The sequence below is a fragment of the Bos grunniens genome, chromosome 4 (assembly GCF_055505025.1).
Source record: "Bos grunniens cultivar Pamir isolate PY7600 chromosome 4, Bosgru_T2T1.0, whole genome shotgun sequence".
In the NCBI taxonomy this organism is placed as follows: domain Eukaryota; kingdom Metazoa; phylum Chordata; class Mammalia; order Artiodactyla; family Bovidae; genus Bos; species Bos grunniens.
In genome coordinates this window covers 33,835,157-33,857,160 of record NC_141168.1, presented here as the reverse complement: position 1 = coordinate 33,857,160, position 22,004 = coordinate 33,835,157, and the positions used below count along the sequence as shown (strand labels likewise).

The window sequence follows — 22,004 nt, the reverse complement described above, 5'->3', positions numbered from 1 at the left end:
TCTCTAGTATCAAAGGGAACTGGTGATCTGGCTTGGGCTAGAAAGCAGGAGTAATCCTGTCTTAGTGAACATGTGCTCAGCTTTCTACATTTCAGAACCAATCATATCACCCCAGGGGAGAATGAACATGTGTATATGTATGGCTGAGTCCCTTTGCTGTCCACCTGCAATTATCACAACTTTGTTAACTGGCTACACTCCAGTATAAAATGAAACATTAAAAAAATATATATATATATATCACCCTAGGGAATTGGCCATGTAAATATGTCTCTATTAAGTTACCTTTAATTCTCATTCCACTTATTTGTTTATCCATATGTCTTCTCCTTCTAGACCTTAGACTGACTGAAGAAAAACTTATGTTTGTGTTTTCAGCTCTAGTATTGCCAAAAAAATAGTAACTGAGACAATCAGTAGTAGACCCCCTACAAGTCCAGAGAATAGATCAGAAAAAGTCAAAGCTGGATTTAGGAACATAACATTTGTGGCCAGCATTCATTTTCCAACTACCCATCAAAGTCATAGACTCGTGCTTTTTAAACATGAAATCAGAAGACTAATTCATTAAATGTATTTTTGATTTAGAAGATTAATGACTTAGTGATTTAATGAAAGTCATGATGCGTTGTGATGGAGTTAGATCTTTGATCTGGAAGATTTTCTCCATTTGGTGTTCTAGAGATCTACCAAATGGAGTCACGGTGAATTAGTTGAAAATAAATATTTTGTGCTAAACCAGTTTGTCAGCCTTTATAGAGATACTGTCTAAGGTCAGCTTCTTTGAAGCTCCCAACATTTTAAATAGATTTCTTAAAGAATTACAGTGACTCTTTGGTATTGAGATGATTATAACCTCAGCAGTCTACCACTGAGGAAAACATTTGGAATACCATTTGGTATTATTAGCATAACTTTTTAAAGTCTTGTCTTGAGGGAGTGGAAAATAGGGACTTATTTGAAGAGTTTTCCTAATGTGACTGACTTGAACACTTTTTAGAAATGTGGTGTTTATTATTTGTTAATGGTGTATGCAAAGTCAGGGATACCACATTAAACCAGAACAAAGACATTTGCTCTTCTGTACACGCATTGTTGATTTTTACCTCTTTCTTGATTTTGGCATTCCTCGGTTTTAACTGGTTGGAAATATCTAAAACAGATGTCAGCTGGGGCCCCCCCCACTTTTCAAAGATCTAGCTTCTATTGGCTTAAAGGCCAGCCCTGCCGCTTCATCCGCTCAGGGTCTGACGCCTGTGTAAGTCCTGAGCCCTCTCCAGGAGTTTTGTAACTTCTCAAGGGGCTTCTCTCTGCTTCCTTTGCTCTCTCTCACTTTCTTTGCTCCAGCTTCCTGTCACACCATCTTTGTTTCATCTTGAAGTGGGGAGGGAACCTGCTCATTGGAAAAGAGAATCTACTTAAATCTATAGTAACTGAAAACACTGTTACACACTCTTTCACTGATCGGGACACAAGGTATATTTGATTCCATGCAAATACATCCTTATTTTACATACAGGATAAAACCTTGAAGAATCAATTGATTAAAAATCAAATATAATTGACTTACTTGACAGTTTTAATATTTTTTTCTTATTGGAGATTGATAATCCATTGGCAGAGACTCATATCATTTTAGTTAAAGCCTTTAGCCTTCTATGTGTATGCTTAAAGAGCAGGGCACTTGCAAGTTTAATGGACTGCTGCAATGCTGCAATAAATCTCTTTGTGAGATAAATTGACTACCACTTCGTTTTATCTGAATTATAAATTGCCATGTACTGGAATTAGTTATCTTCAAAAACTCTTATTTAAGCATCACTAAAAAATAAATTAGAAAAAAAAAAAGAAAGAATCAGTGCTCAGACTTCTCTGTTTTCAGATGTTTCCTGACTTGAGACTAATTAAAAAAATAAGTGGAGATTCAGAAAACAGAAAGGCAGCAGAAACACAGCAGTAGACTATGTGTTTCTCACAAGCTGTTTATTATAACATTAAAACAATTTATTGTAATTCATGAGTCAACTTTAAGATTATTTTAAGCCAAGAATTAAATTTGCTATCTTTAAATAGAAATTTAGTTTTATTAGCACTTAACCACTTTTTTTCTCATTTTAGGTTTTTAACTGGGGTAATAATGTTTCATCATCTATTTCTTTTATATTTCATAAGTTCTGTTAGCTTTCATTGGACAGTTTATTTCAAATTGCTAATGAAGAAAACAATTTTAGTTATTGTTATTTTCTCCGAGTAAAATCCATATGTCTGTCTATATAGCCTTTACCTTGTTTGGAAGGGCCATGATATAATAACAAGACTGAGAAAGTTAGATTTATGCAAAAGGCAAACAGGCCTTCAACTCTTTGGGGGAATTTTTTTTTAAACCCTAACCCTTTCTGTTCTTTTCAGAAACATTTCTGGTTTTATTTTGTTTTAAGAGCAATCAAAATGATTACTGATGTCACATATTTTATTATTATTCATCAGTCTAATGTTTGAAAAGTCTGGTATCATTAAATTATTCTTTATGTTGCTTTTGGTGAGACCAATGTTTTTATTGGCATTTTCCATTTTCTCATATATGGAATCATCAGGCTAAAATTTTTGTATAATTTTAGTTCCTTGAAACTGGCCACCGTGCTCTGCAAAGACCTGGAATCAGTGGTGCCACTTTAGCCACAGCCACGGCAGAGCTTTGACTTGCAGAAGCATTCAGTTAGGCCTCCTTCATGCTATTCCCTGGTTATTGGGTCAGTGTGCATTTGTGTGTGCGTGCTAAGTCACTTCAGTCGTGTCCAACTCTTTGGACTGTAACCTGTCAGGCTCCTCTGTCCATGGGATTCTCCAGGCAAGAATACTGGAGTGGGTTGCCATGCCCTCCTCCCGGGGATCTTCCTGATGCAGGGATTGCACAAACCCACCTCTTTTATGTCTCCTGCATTGGTAGGCAGGTTCTTTGCCACTAGCACCACCTGTGAAGCCCTATTGGGTCTATAGTGTAGACCGTAGAAGATTGTGGTTCTCCCTCCCCTGAAACGAACGCCTAGTTGCCTGGTGGCCATGGCGAATGACATGGGAGAGAATGACCTGGCAAGAGGTCCCTTGGGGGAATATAAACTGTTTCCTCTTGACTGGCGGCGTTGCGATCCTCAACCACCCAAGCCAGAGTCATTAAAATGACCATTCACTACCCCACTGCTAATCAACTCCTCAGCCCTGAGTTTTTTCCTCTCCCTCTTTCTCTCTCCCCCAGTTTAGATCCTAACTATTCTTCTCCTAAACTGTTGCTCAGACTTTTAATTGACTTGCCATCAGTTTTGTCTCTTCAACTCTGTAACCATAGTTACCTCCATGAAACTTACACATAACTTTTGCCATCTACAACTGAAATCTCTTCAATAGCCTCCTGGAAAAGTTCAAACCCTTTATCGAGGCATTTAGATCTTCAGTGTCTCCTCACCGTACTCAGTCCTGTCTCCTCTCAGCCTTGGCTTTTATGTATCAGCATATAAAATTTCTGGGTCTTTTTCTCAGATAACCATTCTTTCTCTCTCTCTTCTGAATTCATGCGATTCTATCTTCTTGGGTACCTTCAGCCCTGGATTTTTTCCCCATGTTTAATTTGATAATACTTGCCCATCATTTGGGCTTTCCTGGTGGTTCAGATTGTAAAGAGTCTGCCTGCAATGTGGGAGATCTGGGTTCTATCCCTGGATTGGGAAGATCTCCTGGAGAAGGGAATGGCTACCCACTCCAGTACTCTTAGCTGGAGAATTCCATGGTGAGAGGAGCCAGGTGGGCTACAGTCAATGGGGTGGCGGAGAATCAGACATGACTGAGCGGACCCATCATTTAAGACTTATCTCAGGCAACTTGTCATTCAGGAAGCCTTCTTTGTCTCTCGTCCCATCTGGGTTAGCTACACCTCATTTATGTCCCTGGAATATTCTATGCATATCTCTGCTATTATCCTTAGTAGACTGTATTATATTTAACAGTTGCTATGTTTTGGGTTCTCACTAGAAAATGAGTTCTTTGATGAAGGATGCTGTTTTATTTGTCTTTGAATCTTTTGTACCAGGCGTTTATTCTGTCTCACACTAGGCACTCCATAAATATTTGATGAGTGAATAAATGAACAAGTAAAAGCTGTATTTAATGAAATTAAGTTTTGATGGGATCTGAAGATGATATAAAACAGAATTCTTAGCTGGACCAATGTATTTGTGATATTCATCCACAGCTTTTGTAATAAACATACAGAAAGGAGATGGTCTATATAGGAATTGAATCAGAAACTTTGGTCTAATAGGCAGCATGTTCTGTAATCAAAACATTGAAACAACACTGTAGGAAAATTATCAGAAGTTCTATTACAAATAAAGTATTTGCTTGCTCCTTGGAAGGAAAGCTGTAACAAACCTTGTGCTTGCATGCTGTCACTTCAGTCCTGCCCAACTCTGTGCGACCCTATAGACTGCAGCCCGCCAGGGACTCTCCAGGCAAGAGTACTGGAATGGGTTGCCTTGCCCTTCTCCAGGGTTTCCAACCTAGGGATCGAACCTGTGTCTCTTATGTCTTCTGCGTTGGCAGGCACTTTACCACTAGCACCACCTGGGAAGCCTTAGACAATGTATTAAAAAGTAAAGACATCACTTTGGGAACAAAGATCCATGTAGTTAAAGCTATGGTTTTTCCAGTAGTCATGTATGGATGTGAGAGTTGGACCATAAAGAAGGCTGAGTGCCAAATAATTGATGTTTTTGAATTGTGGTGCTGGAGAAGACTCGTGAGAGTCTTTTGGACTACAAAGAGATCAAACCAGTCAATCCTAAAGGAAATCAACCCTGAATATTCATTGGAAGGACTGATGCTAAAGCTGAAGCTCCAATCCTGTGGCCACCTGATGTGAAGAGCTGACTCATTGGAAAAGACCCTGATGCTGGGAAAGATTGAAGACAAAAGAAGAAAATGAAAGAGGATGAGATGGTTGGATGGCATCACTGACTCAACGGACATGAATTTGAGCAAACTCCAGGAGATAGTGGAGGACAGGGGAGCCAGGCGTGCTGCAGTCCGTGGGGTTGCAAAGAGTTGCACACTACTTAGCAACTGAATAGCAATTACAGATGGAAAGATCTCAGGTTATATCTGTGTCTCAGACTTCAACTCTGAATCTGTGATCCTCCTAGCAAAAGCAGGAAACAGAGCCTCAGTCATGCACCATACCAATAGTAAGTATGTGGGCAATACGCTTTGAGTACACATACGACGGTGGTGTCACTGTCACCACTGCTACCACTGTTCTCTATTGTGCTATTTCCTTGCTGAAAGCGTTTGCTTCTTCATTTGTCAGAGAAGAGGAAGACTTAATGACCACAGAGGAGTTTACAATGACTCTAAAGCAGCTTTCACAGCTGATCTATAAGAGTCTTTTCTCAAGGAGTAATTTCCAAGGATGTTTTGGAGTCTGTATTTGCCATCTCCCTGGTAATAGTCAGACTGCAGCAACAATGAAATCTTGCCCCATATCTCTCTCATCATTCCCTAGATAGTTTGCCTGCCTTTCACTGAGGTCAGATAGTTAAGAGCAGATGCTATACTGAAGTCCTGTAGTTAATCAGTCGTCACTGCCTTCAGTCTCAATTCTGAATATTAAACACAATGGACTCATTTGGAGAGAATCAGGCAGATATAAAGGTCATAACATTAATCACTCACTCATTCACTCACTTCAGTCGCTCAGTTGTGTCCGACTCTTTGCGACCCCATGCGAACCTCAGCATGCCAGGCCTCCCTGTCCATCATCAACTCCTGGAGTCCGCCCAAACCCGTGTCCATCGAGTCGGTAATGCCGTCCAACCATCTCATCCTCTGTCATCCCCTTCTCCTGCTGCCCTCAATCTTTCAAAACATCAGGGTCTTTTCAAATGAGTCAGCTCTTCACATCAGGTGGCCAAAGTACTGAAGTTTCAGCTTCAACATCAGTCCTTCCAATGAACACCCAGGACTGATCTCCTTTGGGATGGACTGGTTGGATCTCCTTGCAGTCCAAGGGACTCTCAAGAGGCTTCTCCACCACCACGGTTCACAAGCATCAATTCTTCGGTGCTCAGCTTTCTTCACAGTCCAACTCTCACATCCATACATGACCACTGGAAAAACCATAGCCTTGACTAGACGGACCTTAGTTGGCAAATAATGTCTCTGCTTTTTAATATGCTGTCTAGGTTGGTCATAGCTTTCCTTCCAAGGAGTAAGCATCTTTTAATTTCATTGCTGCAATCACCATCTGCAGTGATTTTGGAGAACTAAAAAGAAAAATAAAGTCAACCACTGTTTCCACTGTTCCCTCATCTATTTGCCATGAAGTGATAGGACCAGATGCCATGATCTTAGTTTTCTGAATGTTGAGCTTTAAGCCAACTTTTTCAGTCTCCTCTTTCACTTTCATCAAGAGGCTTTTTAGTTCTTCTTCACTTTCTGCCATAAGGGTGGTGTCATCTGCATATCTGAGATTATTGCTGTTTCTCCCAGCAATCTTGATTCCAGCTTGTGCTTCATCCAGCCCAATGTTTCTCATGATGTACTCTGCATATAAGTTAAATAAGCAGGGGGACAATATACAGCCTTGACGGACTCCTTTTCCTATTTGGAACCAGTCTGTTGTTCCATGTCCAGTTCTAACTGTTGCTTCCTGACCTGCATACAGGTTTCTCAAGAAGCAGGTCAGGTGGTCTGGCATTCTCATCTCTTTCAGAATTTTCCACAGTTTATTGTGATCCACACAGTCAAAAGCTTTGTTGTAGTCAGTAAAGCAGAAATAGATGTTTTTCTGGAACTCTCTTGCTTTTTCGATGATCCAGCAGATTGGATCCAGCAGATCCAGCAGATTGGCAATTTGATCTCTTGCTTCTCTGCCTTTTCTAAAACCAGCTTGAACATCTGGAAGTTCATGGTTCACGTATTGCTGAAGCCTGGCTAGGAGAATTTGGGGCATTACTTTACTAGCGTGTAAGATAAGTGCATTACAGAGTTACCTAAAACCTGAACCGTTTCTTTCTTTTAGAGGTGATGGCTTTTTGGCAGGTGATGATAGAGCAACAAAAACCCCTCATGGTTTCTGGGGATTGCTGAATTTCAGCAGTATTTTTCTGATTTTGATTAAGTATTTGATACCAGGCTATAGCAATGGAAACAGTGCAATACTGGGCTTCACCGTTTTATAACAGTTCATTTTATAACAAAATGAAGGATGACAGATGACTCTGTGGTTGTAGCTGTTTAATGGCCTTTTAAAAAAATTGTGTTTCTATTCCTCCACCAGATTTGAGACTGGGGGTTGGAAGGGAGCTTCAATACTCTTTATTCAGAGTCTCCAGTTCCCTGACCTTCTGTTATTCCATCACACACATCCTACTGATCTCCATAGTGGGACTGCAACTCTTCTACTTCCTGTACTTGTCCACCAGGAATACTAATTTTCCAAAAACAAAAACCCACACGAACACACTTTTCAGTGCTGCCTTGACAAGTTCGTGGTTGCCTGCACCAATGGAGCCCTCAGTGTTTTCCATCAGTCTTGAATGGCCACAATTTCACTTTCCACAAGTTTCCTCAAGCCCATTCTCTTTCTTGTATCTCTCCCACTGCCACTGTATCTTGGTTCCAGTTTTCCTGAGAAAATAAAGACAAGGGTGAAGGAAATTCATGCTATCTGCCAGCATATTTACATGTATTATCTCATTTAATTTGCACAGTGTGAGAGAAAGAGATTATTGTTCCTGTGACAGAGAAAGCAACTGAGCCTCAAGTGAATGGTGCCTATAAATGATGGCCGTGTGATTGAACCGTAGTCGGCTCAACTACCAACCTCTTTTCCTTCCATGGGATGAGATTCTACTCCACACCTGAAGCTCTGTGGTTTGAACCATTAGATTTTTTATTCCTCTGTCTCTGCTGCTGCTGCTGCTAAGTCGCATCAGTCGTGTTCGACTCTGTGCGACCCCATAGACGGCAGCCCACCAGGCTCCTCTGTCCATGGGATTCTCCAGGCAAGAGCACTGGAGTGGGTTGCCATTTCCTTCTCCAATGCATGAAAGTGAAAAGTGAAAGTGAAGTCGCTCAGCCGTGTCCAACTCTAGTGACCCCATGGACTGCAGCCTACCAGGCTCCTCCATCCATGGGATTTTCCAGGCAAGAGTACGGGGAATAGGGTGCCACTGCGCTTGTTTGCAAATCCATATTTCCTTGATTTTTTAAAAATGTTTCTTTTCCTCTCACAGGCTATAATCCTCCATCCATAGTTTACCTTCCTCCCTTAGGGAGACCTCAGTCATGGACCTCACATTATTCAAGCTCCTTCTTGTAATAACTCTTTGACCTCTTTATATATGCATGCTTAAATTTGTGTCTTTAAAAAAAGCATTCCTCATGCTTGCATCAGTCTTTGTATGCTGCCCTGTCTTCTTACTTGATAACAAGCGTTAAAAAACTCTTTTTTGATGCTACTCTGTCATCTTAATTTTATCTTCTGCCTACTGTAGTCTAAATTTCAGATCCACCATGTCATTTAAATAGTTTTATTCTAGAAATACAGGATTTGGAGTTAAGAAATAACTCACTCCCATAGTTGTTCTTCAGTCATGACCCTGTGGGCTTTCTAATGTGTGTGATGTTTACTTTGCGATAATCTCTCATTGCTGCAGCCATCCTTCTTTGACTTTCAGGATAAGGTTTTCTTCTAAATTTGCAATTCTCCTTCAGGCCACTTATTCTTAATTTCTTTGGGTACTTCCTCCTTCCCTTGGACTCCCTAAATGTTAATACTCTTCACTGTCTTATCATTAATCTTCTTGCTTGTTAAGTTGAAGTATTTCATCCATGTTCATGGTTTTAAATTGTCCTCTCATGCTGTGTTCCCCAGTACCTGTCTGTGGTCCAGACTTCTTAATGCCTCTCAGATTCATATTTTTGATTGCCTAACCAACTTCCATGGAAATCTCAGTCTGCAGATCCAAATCCAGGTGCAGAGTCTTTCTTCCCATCCATTCTCTCTATCGGTGGCACAGGTACCCTGATACACCCCAGTGTGCTCCAGTCAGGATCTTGGGAGTCATCCTTTGCCTCTCTCCCCTTTTCATTTCCCTGGTGGCTCAGATGGTAAGGAATCTGCCTGCAGTGCAGGAGATCTGCATTTGATCCCTGGGTCACAAAGATCCCCTGGAGAAGGGAATGGCTACCCACTCCAGTCTTCTTCAGAGCCTGGAGAATTCCACGGACAGAGGAGCCTGGCAGGCTGCAGTCCGTGGGGTCACAAAGTTGGACACGACTGAGCAACTAACACTTGCACTTTCAGTTCTTTCTCACTTTCAAATAAAAATCATTTAAACATTCCTAAATCCTTGAAATGGCATCCTGCTTTAGTCTTCAGTTCTATTGTGTTGGTTTGTACCCTGCACAATTTCCTGCCTTATTTCAATTATTTTTGCCTTCTCTATAGGCTTCATTTCATTTTCAGACTAAAGCACTAGTTAATTGTGACTCACTGTGAGTACCATGCTCCTTGTTCTGCACATTGATTCCATTTATACCCACCACATATTATCAGGTTGTGATTACTTATCTTCAGAGTAATAATATTCTACTGTGTCATTGTCCTCAGATCTTCTTCATCTTGTTTCTTTTTTTTCTGTGGTCTGGAAAAACTTAAGCTATTTATTACATTGTGCACGTGTGTGTGCTCAGTCACGTCCGACTCATTGCAACTCTATGTACTGTAGCCCGCCAGACTCCTCTGTCCATGGGATTTTCCAGGCAAGAATACCGGAGTGGGTTGCAATTTCCTCCTCCAGGGAATCTTCCTGACCAAGGGATGGAACCTGCGATTCCTTTGTCTCCTGCATTGCAGGTAGATTTTTTACCACTGAGCCATTATTACATTTTAGAGCAATAATTTTTATTGTTATTATTCTCTGAGATTTTTGTTTATCTCAGATTTTTCCAAACTAGTAAAGTTGACTTGTATACACTGCTATATTTAAAATGGATAACCAACAAGGTCGTACTATATAGCACAGGGAACTCTGCTCAGTGTTATGTGGCAGCCTGAAAGGGAGGAGTTTTGGGGGAAAATGGATACATGTTAATATATGACTGAATCCCTTCACTGCTCACCTGAAATTATCACAACATTGTTATTTGGCTATTCAGTTTAGTTCAGTTCAGTCTCTCAGTCGTGTCCAACTCTTTGCGACCGCATGAACTGCAGCATGCCAGGCCTCCCTGTCCATCACCACCTCCCAGAGTTTACCCAAACTCATGTTCACTGAGTCGGTGATGCCATCCAACCATCTTATCCTCTGCTGTCCCCTTCTCCTCCCGACTTCTATCTTTCCCAGCATCAGGGTCTTTTCCAGTGAGTCAGCTCTTCACATCAGGTGGCCAAAGTATTGGAGTTTCAGCTTCAGCATCAGTCCTTCCAATGAACACTCCAGACTGATCTCCTTTAAGATGGAATGGTTGGAACTCCTTGCAGTCCAAGGGAATCTCAAAAGTCTTCTCTAACACCACAGTTCAAAAGCATCAATTCTTCAGCGCTCAGCTTTCTTTATAGTCCAACTCTCACATCCATACATGACTACTGGAAAAACCATAGCCTTGACTAGATGGACCTTTGTTGACAAAGTAATGTCTCTGCTTTTTAATATGCTGTTTAGGTTGGTCGTAACTTTCCTTCCAAGGAGTAAGCGTCTTTTAATTTCATTGCTGCAGTCACCATCTGCAGTGATTTTGGAGCCCAAAAAAATAAAGTCTGCCACTGTTTCCATTGTTTCCCCATCTATTTCCCATGAAGTGATGGGACCGGATGCCGTGATCTTAGTTTTCTGAATGTTAAGCTTTAGGCCAACTTTTTCACTCTCTTTCACTTTCATCAAGAGGCTCTTTAGTTCTTCTTCACTTTCTGCCGTAAGGGTGGTGTCATCTGCATATCTGAGTTTATTGATATTTCTCCTGGCAATCTTGATTCCAACTTGTGCTTCATGCAGCCCAGCTTTTCTCATGATGTACTCTGCATATAAGTTAAGTAAGCAGCGTGACAATGTACAGCCTTGGCATACTCCTTTTCCTATTTGGAACCAGTCTGTTGTTCCATGTCCAGTTCTAACTGTTGCTTCCTGACCTTCATACAGGTTTCTCAAGAGGCAGGTCAGGTGGTCTGGGATTCCCATCTCTTTCAGAATTTTCCACAGTTTGTTGTGATCCACATAGTCAAAGGCTTTGGCACAGTCAGTAAAGCAGAAATAGATGTTTTCTGGAACTCTCTTGCTTTTTCCATGATCCAGCGGATGTTGACAATTTGATCTCTGGTTCCTCTGCCTTTTCTAAAACCAGCTTGAACATTTGGAAATTCACGGTTCACATATTGCTGAAGCCTGGCTTGGAGAATTTTGAGCATTACTTTACTAGCGTGTGAGATGAGTGCAATTGTGCGGTAGTTTGAGCATTCTTTGGCATTGCCTTTCTTTGGGATTGGAATGAAAACTGACTTTTTCCAGTCCTGTGGCCACTGCTGAGTTTTCCAAATTTGCTGACACATTGAGTGCAGCACTTTCACAACATCATCTTTTAGGATTTGAAATAACTCAACTGGAATTCCATCACATCCACTAGCTTTGTTCGTAATGATGCTTCCTAAGCATCACTAAGAATTGACTTCCCATTCCAAGATGTCTGGCTCTAGGTGAGTGATCACACCATCGTGATCATCTGGGTCATGAAGATCTTTTTTTGTACAGGTCTTCTGTGTATTCTTGCCACCTCTTCTTAATATCTTCTGCTTCTCTTAGGTCCATACCATTTCTGTCCTTTATCGAGCCCATCTTTGCATGAAATGTTCCCTTGGTATCTCTAATTTTCTTGAAGAGATCTCTAGTCTTTCCCATTCTACTGTTTCCCTCTATTTCTTTGCACTGATCATTGAGGAAGGCTTTCTTTTCTCTCCTTGCTATTATTTGGAATTCTGCATTCAAATGGGTATATCTTTCCTTTTCTCCTTTGCTTTTTGCTTCTCTTCTAAAGAAGAAAAAGTCATAAAATTTTAGACAGTAACTTGGAAGTAAATTTCTAATCACTCCCTGTATTTATTTTTACTGAGCATTAGCTAATAATCTTCTTTAATATAGTCCTTAAGGAAATCTTGTGCTAGCCTTTTCCTGTATAAATTGATAAGTACCTTCCCTGACATTTGTAACCCTCTGTCAGTTGGATGTATCTGCCAGGCTTGCAAAGCTTCTCTGCTGCCCTAATGTCAGCATCCCATTAGGGCAGATAATAATGGAAAATGCCGTCCTGACTAAACAACGTGTCATGCTGAAATTGTTTGCATTTTATCTGCTTTCAGCACATTTTAAATAGCAACCATAATTTATATTTGCCAACTGCTTTGATCTCTCTAGCTCTGGAAACCTCTCTTTAACCAAAACCATAAGCTGGCATGCCGATTTATGCTTATAAAAATACATCCTCATTCTTCTTCTCAACATGGAAAGTTACCTCGGACATCTTTCTTCCTTTGCTTTCAAATTATGTGAAGATATTTACTGGTGTGACATGAAATCACTCAATGACTGTTGGCTCAGTACTTTGGGAGTTTATTTTCTTATCTTTGAGGAAACCCACTTTCTAAAGCAGCTGATTATATCATCTGAAAAGTGTTTACATACCTAAATATATTTATCCATTTTGCTGGAGTACAGTTATATGCTATATTTTTATTGAAAGTAACACTGATTTACTTCATTTCTGTATTTAAATAAACTGAAATTTGAATCTATGACATCTCACTGCTGATAACTTTGTGCTACTTCAGTGACTTACACATTTAGCTTTTGGTGTATTTGTTAGTACCTATGAAGCAAGTCCAGTGTACTTTATAAAGCTTTGATTTATGGCATATGGAATCTTGAGAGGAGTTTATTCAAAGCAGTTACTTGCATTAATGCCACAATCATTATTGTAGTCTACATTCTAATATTACATTTATATTTTCCTCTTAATAATATTTTATATGTAAATATGTACAGGCACAAATGTTTTCTTACATCAAAATCTGGACTAGACAAGAAATCCATTAAGATTAAAAGCAGTATACGTTTTTCTTAACAATATCTTGATTTTTAAAGAATCAGTTCCAAGTCTTCTGTTATTCAAATCTTGTTAAATATCAGTAATTTATGGTAACCTTGAAAAGAAATAAACATTGGGATTTTAAATCATGTTTATATGAATTTCAGTGGATCTTTGCTGAATGCCTTATACTATATTTTAATTATTTTATTAACTTTTCTGATACTGGAAGATTAGACTCAAGAATCGTGTAAAAAAGAGGGGAACAAAGATTTTTTTTCCTTTGATTTTCATTTTCATCATTTTCTCACTTTTCAAATATTAAAAAGTATGCATTGGTATTTTACTCACCCTTCTTTATTTTAAACTCTATTTTTCCCCAGTTGATATTTTTATGCTGGACACTGATGGAGTAATAAATACTTTCCTACACAAAATGTTTTTTAGAATGTGCTCCTATTTAGAAGGTATATAGTACAAAGATATTGAAGTACAGGTAACTATAGATATTTTCTTGAACTATTGTTCATTCAGGAAATATTTATTTAGGCCTTAAGTGCCAGGTTCTAAGAAAGGTTCTGTGAAATTACAGTATGAGCAAGAAACAGAAACATACTGTATTCCAAATAGATCCAGGCTATCTTAGCCATTCAGGCTTCTACAACAAAATACCATAGACTGGTGGCTTATAAACAACAGAAGTTTATTTATCACAGTTCTGAAGAACCAAAAGTTAAAGGTCAAGGCACCAGCAGACTTTGTATCTAGTGAGGGCTGCTTCTTAGATCACTGTTTTTTCACTGTAACCTCATATTTAGGAGGGGCGAGGGATCTCTCTGGGGTCTCTTTAATAAAGGCACTAATCCTTGATGTCAGTCAGAGCCTTTATGACCTAATCACTTCCTAAAGACCCCACCTCCAAAGGCTATCACATGGAGAGTAGGATTCTAACATATAAATTTTGGAGGGACTTAAACCTTCAGTCCATTGCACTGGGATTGGGCTTCCCTGGTGGCTCAGACAGAGAAGAGTCTGCCTGCAATGCTGAAGACCTGGGTTAAATCCCTATATCAGGAAGATCCCTTGGAGAAGGAAATGGCAATCCATTCTGGTACTCTTGCTTGGAAAATTCTATGGACAGGGGAGCCTGGCAGGCTATATAGTTCATGCAGTTGCAAAGAGTCAGATACAACAGAGCAACTAACTTTATCAAATCAGATGAAGACACATAGAAGATGTCAGTGGAAGTGTCCACTCATTATGCAGCCTCCCTCTTCCTGCTCATCCTGCATTCCTGCCAGTTCAACCTCTCTGATGAGGCAACAGTGAGCTCCTTAGTGTTCCAAAGCCTCAGTGCCTCCCACTGGCCTCCCTAACTACATCTGATTACAGCCTGCCTTTCAGTCTCCCTCGGTAAAGAGGCATTCACTCCCTCCTCACTTCTCTCTGAGCATTGCCTGCACTTTTCTCCCACAGTGAGTTTGCTCAGGCTCATCACCCAAGCAGACATGCTCTCAGTTGCCCTCTGCCTTCTGGATTCTGTCCGTCCCTCAAAACCTGCATTGCATGCGTTGATAACCGTGTTTACCTTCTTTCATCCCATCTACTCCTTTATGCACTTGTCTTATTTTTTATTGAACACATTCCCAACCTTCTGGAATGAAAGAATAAACAAGGATCAAACAAACTTGAACTCATGCATATTTCCTACAGAGCCTACAATTGCTTTCCATTCTGCTTGGAATCAAGAGTGCATAGGATGTAAATACTGGATATATTTGCTTGGTGTTCAAAGTTTATTGCCCAAGCACTTAATTTGTGTCTACCGTGTGCCAGACTCAGAGTTTGGTGATAAGATATAGATATGATAGATAAGTTGACAAACAACAGACAGTCTGTGAAGTGCTCAAGTAGAGGTGAGCACAGGAAATTCATAGGGGTGGCACTAATTCAGGTGAGTCAATAAATGCATGAAAGAATGGACGACTATGTGAATGAATAATTTAATTCTCCAGAGCTGTCATTTAGTAGTCTGCAGTCCTCCTGATGGGTAAATCACCGTGCTGATCTTCTGCTGCAATGACAATGCATATCCTAATTTCTTCCTTCACAACATTTGTTAATAACTCTCAAGTGATACAGTATAGTTCTAATCAATTCTGTACACCTGCTTTCTTGGATACATCATCCTGGCTTTAATTACTACATGGACTGCAGTCTCCAACTGCAAAATTAAAAACATTAATTTGGGAATTTTAAAAATAATATTTAAGCATAGGGTTAAATATTGCTTCATTATCAAAACAGCTAAAGTATATTTAATGCTTCTTTGATTTATGTTTCATCCTTGTGCACAATTTTAACACAATTTTCTTTTCCTGGATTTCTACTTATGAGTATCTGAAACATCCTTTTTTCAGAGTCCATTGCAAAAATAACATCAAGGTCATATTTTTGGACTTTTTCTGTTCTACAGCCTTTTCACTGACAAATTTTCTTTTCCCTGTTCTCACTCTTTTGTCTTTTAATCACAGAAATTAAGGAGTCTTCCTGAACCTATGCTGTAGTTGGCGTGATGAGCTAGTAGGTGATTTAAACTGAGTCCACACTCAGTGTAGTCATTTGATGCACTTCAAACATAATCCAGTGACTTGGGATCGTATACCGTCAGACAACACCCAGTGTGGACATCAGATCTTTCTTGAGATCCTTTAGCAGAAGTTTAGTTGGGACTACTCAACAAAATTGTCATATAACAGACAGGTAGATGTGGCCTACAGTTGAATTTAGAAATGTTCTTTAGTTGGTCAGTTTTCTTTCTTTTTTTTTTTCTTATTTTCATCCTATGTTAGACCCCTGTGAGCTCAGACTAATAAAATGAAAGACATTTTATTTAAAATATATGTTAAAAAAATGTTTTTAATATAACATTTTTTTGTCTGATTCAGTCATTCAACAAACATTTATTGAATACCTACCATGTGCCAGGCTTTTCTCTAGATGCTAGAGTGTGGAAACAAATAAATAAACATAATTAGTATCTTGTGCTGTGCTGTGCTGGCGCTTCAGTGATGTCCAACTCTTTGCGACCCCATGAACTATAGCCCACCAAGCTCCTCTGTCTATGGGATTTTCCAGGCAAGAATACTGGAGTGGGTTGCCATGCCCTGCTCCAGGCAATCTTTCCCACCCAGGGGTCAAACCCACATCTCTTATGTCTCCTGCATTGGCAGGCAGATTCTTTACCACTAGCACTACCTAGGAAGCCCCAGTTAGTAACTTAGGAGAAGAAAAATAAAATAGGAGAAATGATTGAGAATTGCTGAGGAAGGGAAGTGTATTTTATACAGATTGTTTAGAGAAAGCCTCTCTCTAAAGAGATGTATTTGGGCAGAGACCTGATCAGAAGAAGCCTTGCAGACAAATGGGGCAGAAGATTCCAGAAAGTGAGTGGCAGCAAGTGGTAAGCCCCGAGGCTTCTCATGCTTAAGGAACAGAAAAGAAGTCAGTATGGCTGGACTAGAGAGTCATCACCACAGAGTGGCAGAAAATGAGATCCGAGTGGATGTGACTGGTGACATCATACAGGGTCTGTCAGCCCTGGGAAAGAGTCTATATATTTTATTCTAATATGAAAATGCATTGGAAGGACCTAAGTCAATGGCACCCCACTCCAGCACTCTTGCCTGGAAAATCCCATGGATGGAGGAGCCTGGTGGACCACAGTCGGTGGGGTTGCTAAGAGTCGGACATGACTGAGCGAATTCACTTTCACTTTTCACTTTCATGCATTGGAGAAGAAAATGGCAACCCACTCCAGTGTTCTTGCCTGGAGAATCCCAGGGACGGGGGAGCCTAATGGGCTGCCGTCCATGGGGCCTCACAGAGTCGGACACGACTGAAGCGACTTAGCAGCAGCAGCAGCAGCAGCAGCAAGTCAAGGAGTTATGCATAATCAAACCGTGCTTTAAAAGATGACTAGCTACAGATTGCATTAGTTTTCTTACGCCACACAGCAAATTACTACAAATTTAGTAGCTTAACCTGTATTATCTCATGGTAGACATGGGTCACTTTATTGTTGTTTAGTTGCCAAGTCATGTCCGACTCTTTGCAACTCCATGGATTGCAGCATGCCAGGCTTCCTTGTCTTTCACTGTCTCCCAGAGTTTGCTCAAACTAATGCCCATTGAGTGTATGATGCCATCCAACCATCTCATCCTCTGTTGCCCACTTCTCCTCCTGCTCTCAATCTTTCCCAGCAACAGGGTCTTTTTCCAATGAGTTGGCTTTTCTCATCAGGTGGCCAAAGTATTGGAGCTTCAGCTTCAGCATCAGTCCTTCCAATGAATGTTCAGGGTTGATTTCCTTTAAGATTGACTGATTTGATCTCCTTGTTGTCCAAGGAGCTCTCAAGAGTATTCTTCACCACCACAGTTTGAAAACGTCAATCCTTCAGTATTTAGCCTTCTTTATGATCCAACTCTCACATCCATGACTACTGGATATGTCTAAGTCATTGTTTGTAAGAATTTAATGTGTATATGAATCTCCTGCAGATTGTGTTAAAATGTAGATTCTGACTTGGTGAAGCTGCAGTGGAGACCTGACTCTCCTAACAATCTCCTAGTTGATGGTGATGCTGCTTGTGGAACAGCAAGACTTCAGGCCAGGAATGAGGGTAGCTTGGACTAGGGCACTAACAGTGGAGATGAGAAACGACCTAATTAAGGAAATATTTTGAAGGTAGATCCCAAAGGGCTTGCTGAGGAGGAAACAGAGGCATGAGGATAACTTCTGTGTTTATGAACGACAGTGAACGTAGGAGGCACTAACTTGTAGGGCAGAAATCAAGTGTTCAGTTATGGATGTGCTAAGTTAGAATCCACATAAAGATGAGCACAAAATATTATGGACAAAACAGGTTATAAATCGTATTCAGTGTTACTAGGGACTTAAAATTTTGTGTTTCTATGCATCACAACTATCAGACTCTTCCTAAGTGTGCTCAGAATTTATTGTACTGTTTTTAAAAATTTAATAGGAAGAGCTTTATTGATTCATACCGCAGTTTCTCTCTCTTGTTTCGCTTACAATGACATGAGTAAAACAAGCAGTGCTTTCTTGTCTCCATGCCAATGTTCCTTACAGTGAAATTAACATAGTATTATTACTCAATTCTTTAAAGTTGTTCCTAGAAGCCAAAATGTGCATCACTGTGCATATTTAAAGCATATTGTATTCAAGCACTCTAAGCTTAGAGCTAAGATTTTAAAACAAAATAAGTTTTCAGCACCTATTATTGATTCTGGTGAATGCCTCACTAGGAGATGAATTGCCTAATTTTCCCAGGCTATGCAGGCAATTCCATGGTGTGATTAATTATTATTTCTTTCCTGGGTTAAATTATGCAAAATGAGCTTTAGCACACAATGACAGCTTGTGTGAAAGTCATCCTCTCTGATTGCCTTATCCCAAAAAGATGGTATAGACTAGAGTTGTATAGATAGTATGTTTTCTTATAATTTCTCTAAACATCAATAGTCTAAAATCTTGGCCTTACCCATACTCATGTTCAAAAAGAAAAGCATTTGAAAGGAAGAAGCTGAAAATGGTGCTGCATTCTCTTTCATGGAATGGCTGCAGAAATGCTAGAGTTTAGCCAGAGAAAAGGTTGAGACTTGGATCTGCAACATTTCCTGTATTTTAATAAATGAACATTAAATAAGACATACCTATTCTTAGCACTTCGTGGGTACTTAGCTCAGTTAATATCCAGTGAGGTAAGGTTATGAGAGATGGTTTATGGCTTCAGGTAGTGTTGAAATAAAGGCAAAATTACAGGGCAATTTTGGTTGAGAGGACTGTTCTTCCTGTGGAACAGATGAAAATTCACTTTACAGTAAACAAAATTCTGGAAAGCCCTGTTTTATTTTTCTTCTTGTTAAACAACAAAGTCTGTTAACTTTTATGACCAGAAAAAAAGAAAAGAGGGAAAAGAAAGAGATATTTCAAAGATAGCGCAGATGATTATGTTTATATAAATGAGACCCTGAGCAGATGGAAATTTGGGCTTCCCTGGTGGCTCAGATGGTAAAGAATCTGCCTGCAATGCAGGAGACTGGGGTTTGATCCCTGGGTCAGGAAGATCCCCTGGAGAACGGAATGACTATCTACTCCAGTATTCTTGCCTGGAGAATTTCATGGACAGAGGAGCCTGGCTGGCTACAGAGTGGGATTGCATGGGATTGCAGAGTCAGACACGACTGAGTGACTAACACACAACACACACATAAATGGAAATTAAACCAAATCAGTCAATGGCTGGGATGACATATAGTCTACAGCGTCCACCTTCACCCTGTGGAGAGTGCTAAGGAAGTCAGATCATAATCTAACTCCTATCAACTGGACATGTTTTAATCTAGACCCCTGGGTTAGGACTAACATCTGATAAGACAAATGGATTTTCTGTGGATTTGTAAGAGTGTGATGGCTAAACAAGGGTCTTGTTGACCCCTTCTCTTGTTCTCATGATGTACCATATTAAAACCCAGAATCTAAATCTAGGAATACAGTTGTTTCTCAATATCAGAGAGGGATTGTTCCAGGATTCCTTCGGATACCAAAATTTGTGGACGTGCAAATCCCTTATATAAAATGGTGTAGTATTTTCATATCGCCTATATACATGCTTCCATAGTCTTCAAATCATCTCTAGATTATTTATAATAACTAATACAATGTGGCTCAATTGTACAGAGGACAGGGATCAAGACCATACCAAGAAAAAGGCAAAAAAGCAAAATGGCTTTCTGAGGAGGCCTTACAAATAGTTGTGAAAAGAAAAGAAGCAAAAAACAAAGGAGAAAAAGATGGATATACCCATTTGAATGCAGAGTTCCAAAGAATAGCAAGGAGAGGTAAGAAAGCCTCCCTCAATGATCAGTGCAAAGAAATAGAGGAAAACAATAGAATGGGAAAGACTAGAGATCTCTTCAAGAAAATTAGGGAACCAAGGGAACACTTCATGCAAAGATGGGCTCAGTGAAGTACAGAAATGGTATGGACCTAACAGAAGCAGAAGATATTAAGAAGAGGTGGGAAAAATACACAGAAGAACTGTACAAAAAACATCTTCACAACCCAGAGCCAAACTTCCTGGAATGTGAAGTGAAGTGGGCCTTAGGAAGCATCACTAAGAACAAAGCTAGTGGAGGTGATAGAATTCCAGTTGAGCTATTTCAAATCCTAAAAGATGATGCTGTGAAAGTGCTGCACTCAATATGCCAGCAAATTTGGAAAACTCAGCAGTGGCCACAGGACTGGAAAAGGTCAGTTTTCATTCCAGTCTGAAAGAAAGGCAATGACAAAGGATGTCCAAACTACTCCACAATTGCACTCATCTCACACGCTAGTAAGTAATGCTCAAAATTCTCCAAGCCAGGCTTCAGCTTCTGCAAGTATTGAACTTGCAGATGTTGAAGCTGGCTTTAGAAAAGACAAAGGAACCAGAGATCAAATTGCCAACATCCACTGGATCACTGAAAAAGCAAGAGAGTTCCAAAAAAAACATCTATTTCTGCTTTATTGACTAAGCCAAAGCCTTTGACTGTATAGATCACAACAAACTGTGGAAAATTCTGAAAGAGGTGGGATTACCAGACCACCTGACCTGCCTCTTGAGAAATCTGTATGCAGGTCAGGAAGCAACAGTTAGAACCGGACATGGAACAACAGACTGGTTCCAAATAGGAAAAGGAGTACGTCAAGGCTATATATTGTCACCCTGCTTATTTAACTTATATGCAGAGTACATCATGAGAAACGCTGGGCTGGATGAAGCACAACCTGGAATGAAGATTGCCAGGAGAAATATCAATAACCTCAGATATGCAGATGACACCACTCTATGGCAGAAAGTGAGGAAGAACTAAAGAGCAGTTGATGAAAGTGAAAGAGGAGAGTGAAAAAGTTGGCTTAAAGCTCAACATTCAGAAAACTATAAAATCATGGCCTCTGGTCCCATCACTTCATGGCAAATAGATGGGGAAACAATGGAAACAGTGGCAGACTTTATTTTTGGGGGGCTCCAAAATCACTGCAGATGGTGACTGCAGCCATGAAATTAAAAGACGCTTGCTCCTTGGAAGGAAAGTTATGACCAACCCAGATAGCATATTAAAAATCAGAGACATTACTTTGCCAACAAAGGTCTGTCTAGTCAAGGCTATGGTTTTTCCAGTAGTCATGTATGGATATGAGAGTTGGAGTATAAAGAAAGCTGAGCGCTGAAGAATTGATGCTTTTGAACTGTGGTGTTGGAGAAGACTCTTGAGAGTCCCTTGGACTGCAAAGAAATCCAACCTGTCCATCCTAAAGGAGATCAGTCCTGAGTGTTCATTGGAAGGACTGATATTGAAGCTGAAGCTCCAATACTTTGGCCAGGTGATGTGAAAAACTGACTCGTTTGAAAAGACCCTGATGCTGGGAAAGATTGAAGGCAGGAGGAGAAGGAGACAACAGAGGATGAAATGGCTGGATGGAATCACCGACTCAATGGACATGAATTTGAGTAAACTGTAGGAGTTGGTGACGGACAAGGAGGCCTGGCGGACAAGGAGGCCTGGCGGACAAGGAGGCCTGGCGTTCTGCAGTCCATGGGGTCTCAAAGAGTCAGACACAACTGAGGGACTGAATTGAACTGAATACAATATAAATGCTGTGTAAACAGTTGCATATATGATGTAAATGCTATGTAAATAGTTGTCAGCACTTGGCAAATTAAAGTTTCCTTGGAACGTTCTGGAGTTTTTTCCCAAATATTTTTGCTCTGAGGTTGGTTGAATTTGCAGTTGTGAAACCCGTGAATACAG

At 40.1% G+C, this 22,004-nt stretch overlaps 1 protein-coding gene across 5 annotated transcripts in view; it reads left to right on the top strand.

The window, feature by feature from the left end:
• The window catches only part of PTPRZ1 (protein tyrosine phosphatase receptor type Z1), a 208,563-nt gene that overhangs the window by 95,394 nt on the left and 91,165 nt on the right, over window positions 1–22,004 (top strand). The window lies entirely within an intron of this gene.